A 16,300-nucleotide genomic window follows, 5' to 3' on the forward strand; every position below is an offset into this window, starting at 1 on the left:
CTCCATGACTCCTTAAGTCTGGGTAGCCAACCGTCTGTTGAGCTTCACAACCATCACAACCATCCTGCCCCCCTAAATACTAACGCCCAAAAGAACTTTAGCCTGTCCTCTTTTGAGGGATGCTGGGAGGTAAATAAAGTTAATAGCCAATTGTGACCTGTTGGATAATTTTTTCATTATTGCAAGGCCCGTTATTTCAATTTTCCTGTAAGTCCTTAATCTTCTTTCGGTATCTTCTATTTAGGTACCTGATAATGTACCTTGATTTTTCCCCTTGACTGATATTTGCTTACCTTAGGAGACACTAAATCCTTATTTCTAAATCTAGTTACAACCTGAATTACCTGTGACTAAGGGAAGGGGATAGGTAGGCAGAATAAGGAATTGTTTTAGTACTTTTCATGAGTTTTTGTTTCATTTTTTAAATATTTAATGTTTCCCTTATGCTTCTTATCAGCTAGGTCTTTTCTTAGATATATGTTGTTTTTCATCTTTCTTTAGGGATTCTATTTTCCTAAAGTTTAATCATGTTTATGGTTTTTATTCTTGACTAAAAAGCATAACACATAAACACAATATTTCTTGTACTTAACATTTGACAGAAACGCCGTGTCTTTGATGATCTACCATAATGCTACCAACTTAAATGTTCTTTCTCCAGGAAAAGCAATAATTCAAGTGCAATATAAGGGATCAGTAAGAGTGTGAAACATTAGCTAATGTGCCAGTATTCTTAGTCGTAGAATCTCCTGACTGCAGGAGATATTACTGATATTGGCTAAAAAGTTGGTGGCCTATAAACTCAATTGCTCTTAATAATCTCCCTGCTGTACTTAGTGGTCCTTCAGCTCATTTGGAAGTCTTAGGTTAGGGGATGCTTATGATTCTTAAAGCAGTCTATTTTCTCTGGAGAGCTCTGGATATTAGAAAGTTCTTTTTAGTGTGATATCTTTTTATTTCTCTGCAGCGCCCCTTTATAAGCTCTGTCATAACTCTTGGTGTCACACAATGGGGGAAATCTATTTCTTCTTTCACATGATTGATTATACTTCATTTCACCACCAAGTCTCCTCTTTATTCTTCTAAAGATATAACACAACCTAATTTAAAACTGTTTCTTCTCTTTACACTTCAGGTATTAATGCAGTATATGTATTGCTTTCTTGTAGAAAATAAAACATCACTTAGAGTTAAGAGAACAGGTGCTGCAACTCTATTGTCTGGGAGCCCCACTGCTTACAAGCTATGTGATTTGGGGACAAAAAAATTAACCTATCTGGCTAATTTCTGCACCTGTAAAATGGGCATAATAATACTTTCCTCACTGAGAGAATTGAACGAGTTAGCATATGTGAAATCATAGAAAAGTGTCGGACTCAGAGGTAGTACCATTAAAGTGTTAGTGACATTAATTTTGTTATCTCCATTAAAAATAAATTAAAAAAAACTCTTATTTTTGTCAACTGAAAATAGTATCTACACTTAAACTTTAGTGACTAAACCTCTTAAGTACAGTATTGTAATAGTAGTTCAGATTTATATCATAAAACATTTGAGAAGATCACATGTTGTTCTGAATATGCTCCAAATAAGGAGCCTGGCATATGTGTAGATATTTGAAGTATACACAAAATGTATTGGTTAAAATGGGTCTATTCCTCAGAATCACACAAATGCCAAAGAAGTTTAGGGAAAAAAAACATTGATTAAGTGGTTATTTAATAAAAAAAAATTGTTATTCAACCTATGTCTACCTAGTTAGTATCTTCTCTATGAGAGGTTCTGATCTAGGTGCAGAGGTTAGCGAAGAGAAAACAGAGCAAACGTCAATCCTAGACCTCATGGAGAATATAGTCTATGTTAGGATAAAAGAATAAATTAGATAAGTTAGAATTCAGATCAATGGATGACCAAAACAGTAATGTGTGATCTTGTGATTTTCACTGAATTCCAGCTTTTTTCCATCGCAGCTCTCCCACACCCCAAAATGTAGGAACACCTGACAACCTGAAGTTGTCCTACCATCGGAATCACAAGTTCTGAAAGAGCACTGGAATATCATGTATCAAAGCCAAGGTTTAAGGCACATTTTTGCCACTTGTTAGTTTTAAAGATTTCTTACGTCTTATATTCGTCTGGACCTCAGTTTTCTCACTCTAAGAAAGATGAGTACATTTTTCCAGAGAACTGCAAATTGATTTTTGGCTACTTTTTTATCTTTGCTAGATGTGTGTGTCATACGTGTATAACTTACGGACATTTGGAACATTTGCTGTAAATTTGGATACACATATTGTGTACTATATAACTATTTAGCTTATTCACCTCCTTTGAAGTATGGAGACAAAAAGTATTTAAGTGGTTGGAAAAGATGCAGAAATGAAATATGAGTAGCAAACACCAAAATTAAGAGGGTATCTATTGTGATGTTGAAATAAGTAATAACTTTATAAATCCAAGGAAAAAGAATATGATAGGCATGCCACACTGATTTTAAAATATCTTTAAAATCTTATCAATACGTGTTTTAAAAATATATTAATGAATTGCATTGAAAGGGTTTTGATTAATGTCTACATCAGTTAGCTTTTACTGCTTAAAAAGCAACTCAAAATTTAGTGGATTAGTACTACAAACACTTATTTAGTTTATAATTCTTGGGCTGATAATTTGGGCTGGGCTCAGTTGTAATGTTTTGCTGGTCTGGGCCAGGCTCAGCTGATTTAAGCTGAAATCACTGGTGTATCAAGACTATTTTCTGCAGCCAGTGTGGCTGGAGGATGGCTCATCTATGCTCCACATATTGTTTCATCTTCAATCAGCTTGTCTTTGGCATATTTTACAAACCATCAGTGGCAGGAATCTCAAGAGCAAAATGGAAACACATAGAGCCTGCTGAAGCTAAGGTTTGGAACTCATGCAATGTTGCCTTTACAATCAGTGCAAGTCACAAGGCCAGTCTAGATTTAAGGAGAGGGGAAATAATCTCTCAGTGGAGGGACTGCAATAAATTTTGGATATTTTTTCACATTATACAGCGCCACTCTGGGGAATATAGTTTTATGGAACAATTCAGGGCTTTGTTCTGTACCCCACCCTCTTTGTTTTATCTTACAGATCAGTTGGGCCATATGCAAAATATAATTCACTTGGTAAAGTATATTAGCAACCAGGCGTGTGATCGAAATGTAGAATTAAAATATTGGGTACAGAACAATAAAATTATAGAATCCTCAGATGGTAAAGGGGAGGAAAGGTGACAGCTCAGATTAATGACTGAAGAAACTGGGGTGTTCAAGGGAAAAGTCTTAGCTTGGGGATGGTAGTAGAGAAGAGAGAATAACCTTGGTTTATATTATCCCAGAGGGAAGAATTACATCAAAGACTTGAAGTTATAGTAATCAAGATTTAAATGCAACATAAGGAAGACATTTGTAACTATTACAACCTTCTGAAAATAGAACAGACCAACTTGTAACAAATTGAAGGAGATAGTATGGGTTGATTTCAAAGATATTAGAATAAGAAAGCCTTTAAGGTCTTTTATAACCACAAATTTCTTTGGTTTTGTGTATGGTTGCTTCATTTTTAAATTCTGTTATTCATTTAGCTTTTCTTACTCCATCAAAATCTAAACTAAAATACATAAGTATATTTTTGTTTCCACCTCAGCTGGTCACCAAAAGGGTGGCAGTTCGAACCCATCAGCCGCTCCTGGGAGAAAGATACAGCAGCCTGCTTCTGTAAAGGTTTATAGCCTTGGAAATCCTATGTGGCAGTTCTACTCTATCCTATAGGGTCACAATGAGTCTGAATCGACTGGACAGCAGTGGGTTTGGGTTTTATTCATTTATTTATTTTTCTCTAGAGGTACTCTCACCAGTCTCTTTCTCTGTCTCATTGTGTGCGCGTATAGAAGTATTTGACACTGGAAGAAACTGGCATATGGAATAATCACCCTCATAATGCACTGTCTGCATTCCATTTTAAACTGTTATGATTTTTCTGTTCATATTAAGCAAAACATTTACCGTGATAGATTTATTTAGTTTTGCACTCCAATTGAGTGTAAAGGTATAGAATACTGGTGCTGTTACAAGAATTCATTCAATTTCCCTAGAGAACATATTTACTAAATAAATGATTTTGGCATCAACTCAAACCAAACTAAAATTTGGGTGTTGGCATTTACTAGATGGGTAAATGTGAGCAAACTACACTTTAGTTTTCTCATTAGTAAGGTGGGGATGATAAGAGTAACACGGTTTCAAAGTTTTCATGAATTTTAAATAAGACAAAATATGCAAAAGATTTAGTACTTTGTACAGTGCCCCACAAAAAGTAAACACTCAATAAATGTTATTTATTCTTAACTATTGTCAGCATGGAAACCCTGGTGGCATAATGGTTAAGTGCTATGGCTGCTAACCAAGAGGTCAGCAGTTCAAATCTGCCAGGCACTCCTTGGAAGCTCCATGGGGCAGTTCTACTGTCCTACAGGATCGCAATGAATTGGAATTGACTTAACAGCAGTGGGTTTGGTTTTTCGGTCTATTGTCAGCATAGCAAAGATATCGCTTTGGGTGTGACTGATCCAAGCATGGTATTTTCAATTGCCTCATATGCAGGCAAAAGCTGTTCAAGGAATAAGGGAAGACCGAAAAAGAACTGATGCCTTCGAATTATGGTGTTGACAGAGAACGTTGAATATATCATGGACTGCCGGAAGAATGAACAAATCTGTCTTAGAAGAAGTACAGCCAGAATGCTCCTTAAAAGTGAAAGTGATGAGACTTTGCTTCACATACTTTGGACATGTTATCAGGAGGGGTCAGTCCCTGAGAGGAACATCGTGCTTGGCAAAGTAGAGGGGTCAGAGAAAAAGAAGAAGACCCACCATGAGATGGATTGACACAGTGACTGCAACAATGGGCTCAAACATAGCGATGATTGTAAGGCTGGCACAGGACCGGGTGGGGTTTCATTCCATTGTATGTAGGGCTGGTACGATTTGAACCAACTTGAAGGCATTTAACAACAACAATTGTCAGCATGAACACAAGTCATTTTCATCACTGTTACTTTAATCAGAAGGTAACCTCTTACAGTAACGAGAAGTACACACTCTGTCTTCAGGGTCTTGTTCAGTCACTAAATAGCTGGTGACCGTAAACAACTTAATTAACTGTCTGTATCACAGTTTTCTCACCTATAAAACAAAACCATGCTCTTGCCACATTATTGTGGTTGGACTGACACGATACCCACAACAATGGACTCAAGATGACACATGACCAGGCAGTGTGTTATTCTGTTATACATAAGGTCACCAGGAGTCATTGCCAACTTAAGGGCAACTAACAACAACATGAATATTAAATTGATACGTGTAAAATTCTTAATGGGGTACCAAAAACATAGTAAGTACTCCTAAAACATAAACTACTATTATCTATAGTTATTTTTACAATAATAGAATTAGATTTTATCACCATCACACCAGATGAAATAACGTCTTGAAGGAACTAAAATAGACTGCATTCATGAGATGTCTCCCTCCTTTCTTTTTTTCTTTATGAGAGGACAACTAAATATTTCTCACATCATTTATACATTTATTTCATGATTTACACTTGGTGTACAACATAATATAACATATGGGCAACTTGCAAATGATTGAACTAAAAATTGTAATCACCACTTAATGAAATGCTTTAGTTGACTAGATACAGTCTTTTAATAAATAATGTTTATATTACATTTTAACTACTTGAGTTTCATTCATGTGTTCAATATTTATTATCAAAAATGTGTGCAAGACACTGGAAATATGGAAGAAAATTATATGTTAGACATCCATGCTCTCATTGAGCTTACATTCTAGCAAAGTAATAAAGTATTAAGCTATTTCGAAATGTATTTTGGTGTTTAGTTCTAATTTGCCTAGGGATATTATTAAGTAAAGAAAAATCCAAGGCTCAAATTCAGGCTTAAACTAAAATGACACCTCTAATAGCTTTTCAGTTTCTCATTTTAACTTTCCCCCCGAGCCAGTCATTCCCAGAGCTATCCCACAATGCAGACTCCAATTCTGCCTTTACCACACATCCACCTTCTGCTAAATGTCCTTCTCTCTTGTTCAAAAAAGAGACTTACTGTAATTGTTTACACGGCTCCCTCTCTCTAGATCATATTTTCAATGAGGGCAGTGGTCCATGAAATTGGTTTTATGGAATTATTAGTAGGGGCATGGACTTCAAGAAAGTTAATAGTTTCTCTAAATGAAATTATGGAGATATCATGATTCATCCATGACTTAGGGCCCACAATACAATGATAATTTCACCTATTGAAAGATAAGTAATTTCTATGCGGTAAATAAGACATGTATTATGTTCACAAATTAAAGTCACATTCTCTGCTGCTAAAAGAAGTGTCACTGGTTATTCCGTCAGCCAACTGATTTACAATTTGCGTGTAATCTGATTACATGAACTACAGTCTTCTTTTAATAAATAAAGTATGTCGCTGTTGTTGCTGTTTTAATTTCCGTAGTAAAGGAACAGGATCCCTGGTGGCACAGTGATTAAGGGCTCAGTTGCTAACCAACAGGTCAGAAGTTCGAGTCTACCAGCTGCTCCTTAGAAACCCTATGGGGCAGCTCTACTCTGTCCGATAGGGTCACTATGAGTTGGAATCCAGTTGACAGCAATGGGAGTCAAGGCACAGACATTTGATATGGAGAGAAAACTCTCATTGATCTCTGAGGAGCCAATGTAGGTTCTTTCAAATGCTTTCTGGAACAGAAAAAAGAAAGAAAAAATGCTTCCTTAGGTAACACGCACTTTTGTTTCAAACCCTAGTGTGGAAACAGCCTGAACCACATTAATAAAAAATATTTATTGATTTTTTTTTTCTTAGAAAAGCAACCTGACTCAAACCCTTCATACCCAACATTTTAAAATATAGGGATTTATTTTACTTGCCACATGCTGCCTATGAGAGTTTTAAAGACTCTTCCCAAAGGCTGCGATATAAAACATGAAATCGAAACAACCGTCTTGAGATTTTTCTGCACATTATCCATCAGGCACCCTCTTCAACATAAGCTGGACGGTCACTCTTTTTCCTGACTTTATTTTTCAACCACCTTAAGAACAATTTAAGGAGAAATCTTACATTAATACTAGTTTTAATGAAATAAAAATACCCTTCTGTTATTTTCATCAAGTGGGATGTATCCAGTTCTGTGGTTGTATCAATTTTGATACTTTCAATGGTATTTTATTTTTATTTTGTTTACAGAATGCAGAGCAAAACCACAGGCCATGTCAACAGTTTATCACTTGCAACCTACCTATTGATTATGTGCTTGAGTCAGAAAGCAAATGAAATAACATTTTAAATGAATACGGTGGATTAAGATTATATGTTTTATTTGATTCATATAAACTGGGTACAATTATTTCATCAGCAAGATGACAAAACAGATGCCATATCAAGTGCTCTGAAAGTTATGACTTCAATCACTCCCGAGTCTGCAAATGTTTCTCTTTCTTTTTCCTTAAGAATTTATATGTAATTATAATTTTATATATATATATATATATTTACTTAATGCTAACTCAAGTATCCTCAAGTTGGAATAATCATAAAACTTATCTGTGTAATCCCTACCTGGTTCTTGTATACTCTTTTGCAATATTTCTGCCAAGTGGCTGATATACTACTTCCCAAATGCAGTAGTTTTTGATTTAGTGCAATTAAAAAATATTTTTATAGAGTAAAAATCTGAATCTATATATAGGTAGTCCCCGGGTTACAAACATCTGACTTATGGATAACTCCTACTTGCCCTTCAATATTATGTAAATTTGCCCTCACTTTGAAACGATTGAGCCAACCCCTACTGACAACAAATTCTTCATTACAATCATCTTCACTCGCTGCAGGTGCGGCTTTTAAATCACTGAAAAGCCTTTGAGACTTTTCTTGCACTAAAGTGAGTCTAAGAACTGTATGGACCTGTTCCAACTCACTTACAAATTCCACTTAAAGACATGCTTATGAATGTGTCTTGTTCATAACCTAAGGACTGCCTGTAACTTTACACAGTAACCAAGCCCATTTGCTCATGGTTTTATTTATTTATTGAAAATATACTTAGTGATTACCAAGAACAGGGGTTATGCTGGTGAACAAGATACACTGGATTCCCATCTGCCTGAAGATTTGAGTCTAGTGAGTGTCTGATCAAATAATTCACAAACAAATGAGAAATTACAAGTCTAATAAATGCTACAAAGAAAAGGCTTAGACCCTGGGAGAAGCTTAACAGGTATATGAGATGTTAATAGGAGGAATGGGGAAGAGAGAAATCAGTGCTAAAAAACAGCATATGTGAAGTTCCTTTTGGGATAGGGACCAAAAACAAGCAAACCTGCTGTCATCAAGTTGATTCCTACTCACAGCAACCCCATGGGACAATGAAGCATAAATCTGAGAAAGATTTGTGAGATAATAAATATACATATTGGTGGGAGCTTGAGCAGGAGTCAAAGATAATTCCAACTTTCTGGCTGGTGAAATAGAAGGGAGGTATGGTTAGTCAAGTTGAAGCAAAGTTTAGGAAAAAGGGAGCCCAAGTACAATGATATTAGTTTTGGAAATGTAACAGTGAGTTTTTTTTTGAGTAACGTGTATGAAGCATTTGAGACGATAAAGAAATAATGTTGAGCAAGCAGCTTGATACATTCATATAACAAATATTTACTGGTTGCTTGTCAGCAACAGTCGTAGGTGTCAAAGATACAATATTGACTAAACATACTCATTCCGTGACCTCCTGGAGTTTAAAACCAATGGGAAGAAGACAGGATATAAACAAACCAATAAATCTATTGAATATCATGTTAGAATTTGTACTAGAAAAAAATTGGAATGATGATAATAGATATGGGGGATGTGCTATTATAAATAGACTTGTCATAGAAGGTCACTCTGTAACAGTAGCATTTAATCAGAAACCTGAGAAAGTAAAGGAAATATTCCAGGTAGAGACAACCAAAAACAAAATGGCCTTGTGGTGGGAGTTGACTTGCTTTTTAATTGTGCTGAGTCCATATTTGGTAATTCAAATTTACTTTCCTTCTTTGGACATAAACATGTTGCGAGCCTATTATGATCCCTACGCCTAGCGTAATTAGGACATGTTATCAGGAGGAGTCAGTCACTGGAGGAGATCATGCTTGGTAGAGGGTCAGCGAAAAAGAGGAAGAGATGGATTGACACAGTGGCTGTAACAATTGGCTCAAGCATAACAACGATTGTTAGGATGGCCCAGGACCTGGCAGTGTTTCATTCTGTTGTACAGAGGGTCGCTATGAGTCAGAACCGACTCAATGGCACCGAACAACAACAAATAATCCACTCACTCTTGTCTATGCTAAACTTCACCAGCTTCTTATACATTATTTTGAGTCTTCATTTTATATCTGATATTCTCTGTATAACATTTCATACTATTTTTGTTTCTGTTGATTATAAAGTAATTGAAGGCTAAGATACATGGAAACCCTGGTTAAGTGCTACAGCTGCTAACCAAAAGGTTGGCAGTTCGAGTCCACCAGATGTTCCTTGGAAACTGTATGGGGCAGTTCTACTCTGTTCGATAGGGTTGCTATGAGTAGGAATTGACTCGATGGCAATGGGTTTTTTAAGATAAATGTAAAAAATTAAAAAAGCACTCACTGCTATTAATAAACATTTTGCCTTCTTAACATTTTATTGAAATCTCGTGTATATAAGCAATTTGATGTGCAATTTAATACGTTTTCACAAACTGAACAGTTGTGCAATCTGCACACAGTTCGAGGAACAGAACACTGCCATTGCCTCAGAACACCCAGTGTCTACTTTTCGTCACCAACCTTCACCCCAAAGTAACCACTATCCAAACTTCTAAGGGCATCGATTAGTTTTGTCTGCTTCGTAACTCCATAAATCATGTACTCTTAGGCCTGACTTCTTTTGCTCAACATTAGGCTTTCAGGATTCAGCCATATTATCAAATGTGTTGTAAGTTGTCCACTGTTATGGCTGTATCGTATTCCCATCTTGTGGCTGTAATGTAAAGGTGTCCATTGAAAAGTATGTAGATAGTTTCCCATGTGGGGTATTGGAGATAGTGCTGCTATGAATATATTTTTTAACCTTGTGTGCTTATTTCTTTGACCTCTGTATGTAGGACCATAAAATATGCAAGATGTTCAGTTTTAGTGGGTACTATCTTGCAGTTTTACAAGACATTGTACCAATCTTAACACTCAGGAGTAGTACAGTTCTTGTTTTTTCACATTCTCTCCAATGTTTGGTCATTAAACCAAAAAAAAAAAAAAATCCACTGCTATCAAGTCGATTCTGACTCATAGCAATGGAGTAGAATTTGGTCATTATCACCTTTATGTTATAGCTCTTTCTGAATTAGTGTTTACTGTTATTGTATTGTGCTTTTAATTTGAATTTCTCTGACAACTGAGAAACTTGAGCACCTTTATGTGTTTTTTGGCCATGTTGAAGACTTGGTCATTTTATTCTCTTTCTTTCTCTTTCTATAAAAAAGACATACATGCACATACATATATACATATGTGCATATGCATATATACATGTGCATATATACAAACACATGTGTGGGTATGTATTGTCTGTTTATATATATGTATATATATACCTTTACATTGTTCCCTTGTTTTTTATGCACAAGATATATTTTTTAAAACAAAATATCAAGAGTACATTCCAAGGTAATCAATATCTTTAAAGACTTGTTTTAATGTAAGCTCTTTATTATTATGTCATGTAAAATTATTTATCTGACTTAGTTAACATTATAACAGAGGTTTTTTGTTGTTGTTCTAGATTATTGCCAATATAAGTTAAGATTAACATATGTGTGTGCTAAATTCAGGGCCCCTAGGTGACACAAACATTAAACTACTAACCTAAAGGTTGGCAGTTCAAACCCACCCAAGTGGCTTTGTGAGAGAAAGTACTAGTGATTTACTTGCCAAAAGATTACAGCAAAGAAAACCATGGAGCAGTTCTACTCTGTAACACGTGGAGTCACTGTGAGTTGGAATCAAATCGAAAACAACAGGTTTGGTTTGCTGCCAAATTTGAGTTTTATCTTAAATTTCTTTCAAATAATTTCCTAACTGTGGAATTAATTTAGAATGAGATACGTATTGCTATTTTTTCTGGAAACGCTGAACTGATTTAAAGACAGTCAATAATTTACTCAAGTATCTATTTTATCCCATCCTTACTTGGACTTAATCTTAAAATAATTTATGAATTTGATAATAAAGATATCTATTTATTTTACTGTTCTGAATTATTAGTAGAAGATATTATAGTTTTATTGTCCATTCATAATTTCTTATTTGACTATTTGTCTCTTTTGGTGATATTTATGCTGTTGTTGATGTTAGGTGTTCTCTGGTCAGTTCTAATTCATAGTGAATCTACGAAGAAAAAAATTTTTTTTTCTTCTATGTACAATAGAATGAAACACTGGGTGTACTGCATCATCCTCACAACTGTTGTTGTATTTGAGCTCATTATTGCTGCCACTATGTCAATCCATTTCTTTGCCTGTCTTCCTCTTTTTCACTGACCCTGTAACTTATCAAGCATGATGTCCTCCTCTAGAGAATGGTACCTGCTAGTAATATGTCCAAAGTATGCAAGACAAGTCTTGCCATCCTAGCTTTCAAGGAGCAAACTGGCTGTACTTCTTCCAAGACAGAATTGTTCCTTCTTCTAGCATCCACAGTGTAGTCCTCCATATTTTTTGCCAACGCCATAACTAAAAGGCATCAATTCTTCTTTGGTCATCCTTATTCATTGTCCAGTTTTTGTATACATTTCAGGAGATATAAAATATCATGGCTTGGGTCAGGTACACCTTAATCCTCAAAGTGACATCTTTGCTTTTCAACATTTTAAGGAGGTCTTTTGCAGCAGATTTGTCCAATTAAATATGTCCTTTGATTTCTTGACTGCTGCTTCCATGGGCATTGATTGTGTATCCAAGTAAAATGAAATCCTTGCAAACTTCAATATTTTCTCCACTTATCATGATGTTGCTTATTGGTCCAGTTGTGAGGATTTTTGTTTTCTTTATGTTGAGGTATAATCCATACTAAGGGTTCGATCTTTATCTGTAAGTGCTTCAAGTTCTCTTCACTTTCAGCAAGCAAGGTTGCCTCATCTGCATAATGCAGGCTGTTAATGAGTCTTCCTCCAATCCTGATGCCACGTTCTTCTTTACATTTGCTTAGCATACAGATTTAACAGGTATGGTGAAAGTATACAACCATGATGCACACCTTTCCTGATTTTAAACAATGCAGTGTCTCCTCATTCTGTCCAAACAACTGCCTCTTGGTCTAAGTACAGGTTCCACATGAGCAATAGTAAGTGCTCCGGAATTCTCATTCTTGCAATGTTATCCATAATTCATTATGATGCACACACTCAAATGCCTTCTCATATTCAGTAAAACACACGTAAACATCTTTCTGGTATTCTCTGTTTTCAGCCAGGATCCATTGGACGTCAGCAGTGATATCCCTGGTTCCATGTCCTCTTTTGAATCTGGTTTGAATTTCTGGTAATTCCTGTTGATGTACTGCTGCAACTGTTTTATAATTTTCAGCAAAATTTTACTTGTATGTGGTATTAATGATATTATTCAATAATTCCTGCATGAGTTTGGACCACTTTTCTTTGGAATGGGCACAAATATGAATCTCTTCCAGTAGGGTGACCATGTAGCTGTTTTCTAAATTTCTTGGCATGGACAAGTGAGCACCTCTAGCACTGTTTCCATTTGTTGAAACATCTTAATTGGTATCCCCTTAGTTCCTGGAGCCTTCTTCTTAGTCAATGTCTTCAGTGCAGCTTGGTCTTTAATACCATCAGTTCTTGATCCTATGATACCTCCTGAAATGTCTGAATGTTGACCAATTTTTTTGGTACAGTGACTGTGTATTCCTTCTATCTTCTTTTGATGCACCCTGTGTCATTCAACCTTTTTCCCGTAAAATCCTTTCATATTGCAACTTGAGACTTGAATTTTTTTCTTCAGTTCTTTCAGCTTGAGAAATGCTGAGTGTGTTCTTCCCTTTTGGTTTTCTAATGTCAGGTCTTTGCACATTTTGTTATACTACATTATGTCTTCTTGAGCTGCCCTTTGTAATCTTCTGTTTAGCTCTTTTACTTCATCAGTTCTTCTATTCACTTCAGCTACTGTACATTGAAGAGCAAGTGTCAGAGTCTCTTCTAATATCCATTTTGGTGTTTTCTTTCTTTCCTGTCTCTTTAATGACCTTGCTTTCTTCATGTATGATGTCTTTGATGTCATCCCACACCTTGTCTGGTCTTCAGTCATTAGTGTTCAATGAGTCAAATCTATTCTTGAGATGGTCTTTAAATTCAGGTGGGATTTATTCAACCTCGTACTTTGGCTTTTGTGGACTTTTTAAAATTTTCTTCAGCTTTTTTTTTACTTGAAATGCATAGGAGTAATTGATGGTCTGATATGCAGTTGGCCTCTGGCCTTGCTCTGACTGATAATATTTAGCTTTTCCATTGTCTCTTTCCTCAGATGTACTGGCAATGAATAAGTCGTTAAAATTCGTCTTGCAAAATTCTACCATGTGATCTCCTCAGTCATATCTAACACCATGGCCGTACTTTCTGACTTCACATCCCTCTTCTTTGCTTCCAACATTTGTATTCCAAACATCAGTAGTTGTCAATTCACCTTGATGGTTTCCCGGCTTTCCTATTTAACTTTTTTTGGTAACAATTCTCTGTAAATTAAAGAAAACTCACTAGCTATCTGTCATACATTTTGCAAATGCATTAAAGTAATTCCTAAGTAAAGATTTATAGGCTTTATGTGTTTAAATCTGCTGATCTCTTAATGTCATCTAATGATGGAGATTCACAGGAATTTCATGAAACACCTGAAGTTATAATTACACTTCTATAGGTATATGCATGTTTGTGTTTTGGGGCAAAGTTCTAGCGCTTTCATTAGCTTTTCAATGATAGTCATAATATTCATTTGGGAGCATTTGCAAATGTAAAACTTAACATGCTATTTTTTTCTAAATATTTAAACTTTTGCAATTGCCTAAGCACTATTCAGTGATAAATCACCTATTTATCTAGCACATTCAAAGGCAAAATCCATCATGTATGAATTTATTATTAAATCTATATTTATCTCTAAATCTTTATATCTATCTTTCTATTACCTTTGTAGCGAGGATATCTTTTCATTGATTTGTTCATCTTTGTGCAATAACCACATAATCTAACATTTGCTGCTTTTTTTTTTTCAACTTTGAGTATTTGATAACCACGTACTCATTTGTTTACTTTTGCCTATTTTTCCTTTTTAGCCTAGTGAATTTTTCTAGGTATACTACAAAATAAGTTTGTCATGCACCAGAAACAGAGTTTTCGTTAGAATCTTCTTAAATGTATAAATATAATCTGGAAAAGACTAACATATTAGCAATATTGAAATATGGCATGACTCTACACATTTTCAAGTTTTCGTTTTAGTAATGCATTTGGTAGAGATACTTCTCACTCTTTATCTCTATTTATGGATGGATGTATGTGTGTATAGGTGTTTATGTATTTATTTGTTCATTTGTTGTGCTGTGTATTCTTATGTTCTGTGCATTTTTTTAAATGGCTCTTTTTGACATTATGTGTTCTAACAAAAAATAATTGATATAAAGAGGTTATATATATTTATATGTATATATATGTGTGTGTGTGTGTGTATGAATAAAGAAAAACACAGAAGTGCAAACCATACAAGGAAAGGTAAATTAAACTACCTTAAATTTTAAATCTTCAGATTACAGAAAGAAATCATTTCACTTTAAAAACTGTATATATTTGTAATGCATATACCTATTAACGTACTGAATATTAGTATACAAGGTAAAAACCCTGGATGGAAAGATCTTAGGTAGCTGTTTATTCAGTCTTTTAAGGGATTGGGGCTGGAAGGAGGAATGATTACGGGAAAGGAAAGAAAGCAGATTTACTCTTCCAGAAACTTTTGCTCTCAGTACCTTTGGTAGAATGTTCCCTGGATAAAGAATTATTTATACTAAATAAACCCAGAACCTATGAGACATGGCTCCCTGGGGAATATTATATAAGCTGCACTGTTTTCTGGGGGTATTACTTTAACTATTCCTGTTTGAGAATACCCCAGTGACCTCACTTAGATACCTCATCTATCATTCTGAGCCAGAAGTGCTTATCTAATAGGGATAGAAAGGGCGAGGGAAGCCTTATTCCAAGTCTCAAGCATCTTGTTGTTTCATATGTGCCTCTCGACTGTATGTACACTTAAAATTATTAGTAAATCCTGACGTATATTCTAAAAAAAACCAAATACATTGCTGTTGAGTCAATAGCCACCTATATCCTAGGCTGTAATCTTAATCTTAATAAAAGCAGACTGCCACATCTTTTTTTCACTGAGTGGCTGGTTGGTTTAAACTGCTGAATTTCTAGTCAGCAGCTGAGCAGTTTAATCACTGCAACAGCAGGGCTCTCTAGGCTAAGCAATGGCCTACAGATATATCCAGGTCTTAAACCTTGGAACCTGCAAATGTTACCCCATACAGAAAAAGATTCTTTGCAGATGTGATCCAACAAAAGACCTTGAGGTGGGAAGACTATCCCTGGTTATCCAGGTAGGCCCTAAATGTAATCATAAGTGTCCTTATGACTGCACAACAGAGGGAGATTTGACTACAGAAGACAAAAGACAATGTAACAAGAGAAGCAGATTGGAGTGGTGTGACCGCAGACCAAGGAATACAGGTAATCTGTAGAATATGGAAGAGTTAAGGGACTGATTCACCACTGGAGCCTCCAGAAGGAGTCAGCCTTATTAACATCTTAATTTTAGTCCTTTAAGACTCATTTTGGAAACTCTGGTGTCATAGTAGTTAAAAGCTACGGCTGCTAACCTAAAGGTCAGCAGTTTGAATCCACTAGGTGCTCCTTGGAAACTCTATGGAGCAGTTCTACTCTGTCCTATGAGGCCGCTATGAGACAGAAATGACTGGACGGCAATGGGTTTGGGCTTCTGATCCACAGAAATGTAAGAAAAATAAAATTGTGTTGTTTTAGGCCATTAAACTTGTGGTCGACCGCTCATCTGTCCATTTGTTCTACTGTGGTGTCTTGC

Source organism: Loxodonta africana, chromosome 5 (genome assembly GCF_030014295.1).
Source record: "Loxodonta africana isolate mLoxAfr1 chromosome 5, mLoxAfr1.hap2, whole genome shotgun sequence".
Lineage (NCBI taxonomy): Eukaryota > Metazoa > Chordata > Mammalia > Proboscidea > Elephantidae > Loxodonta > Loxodonta africana.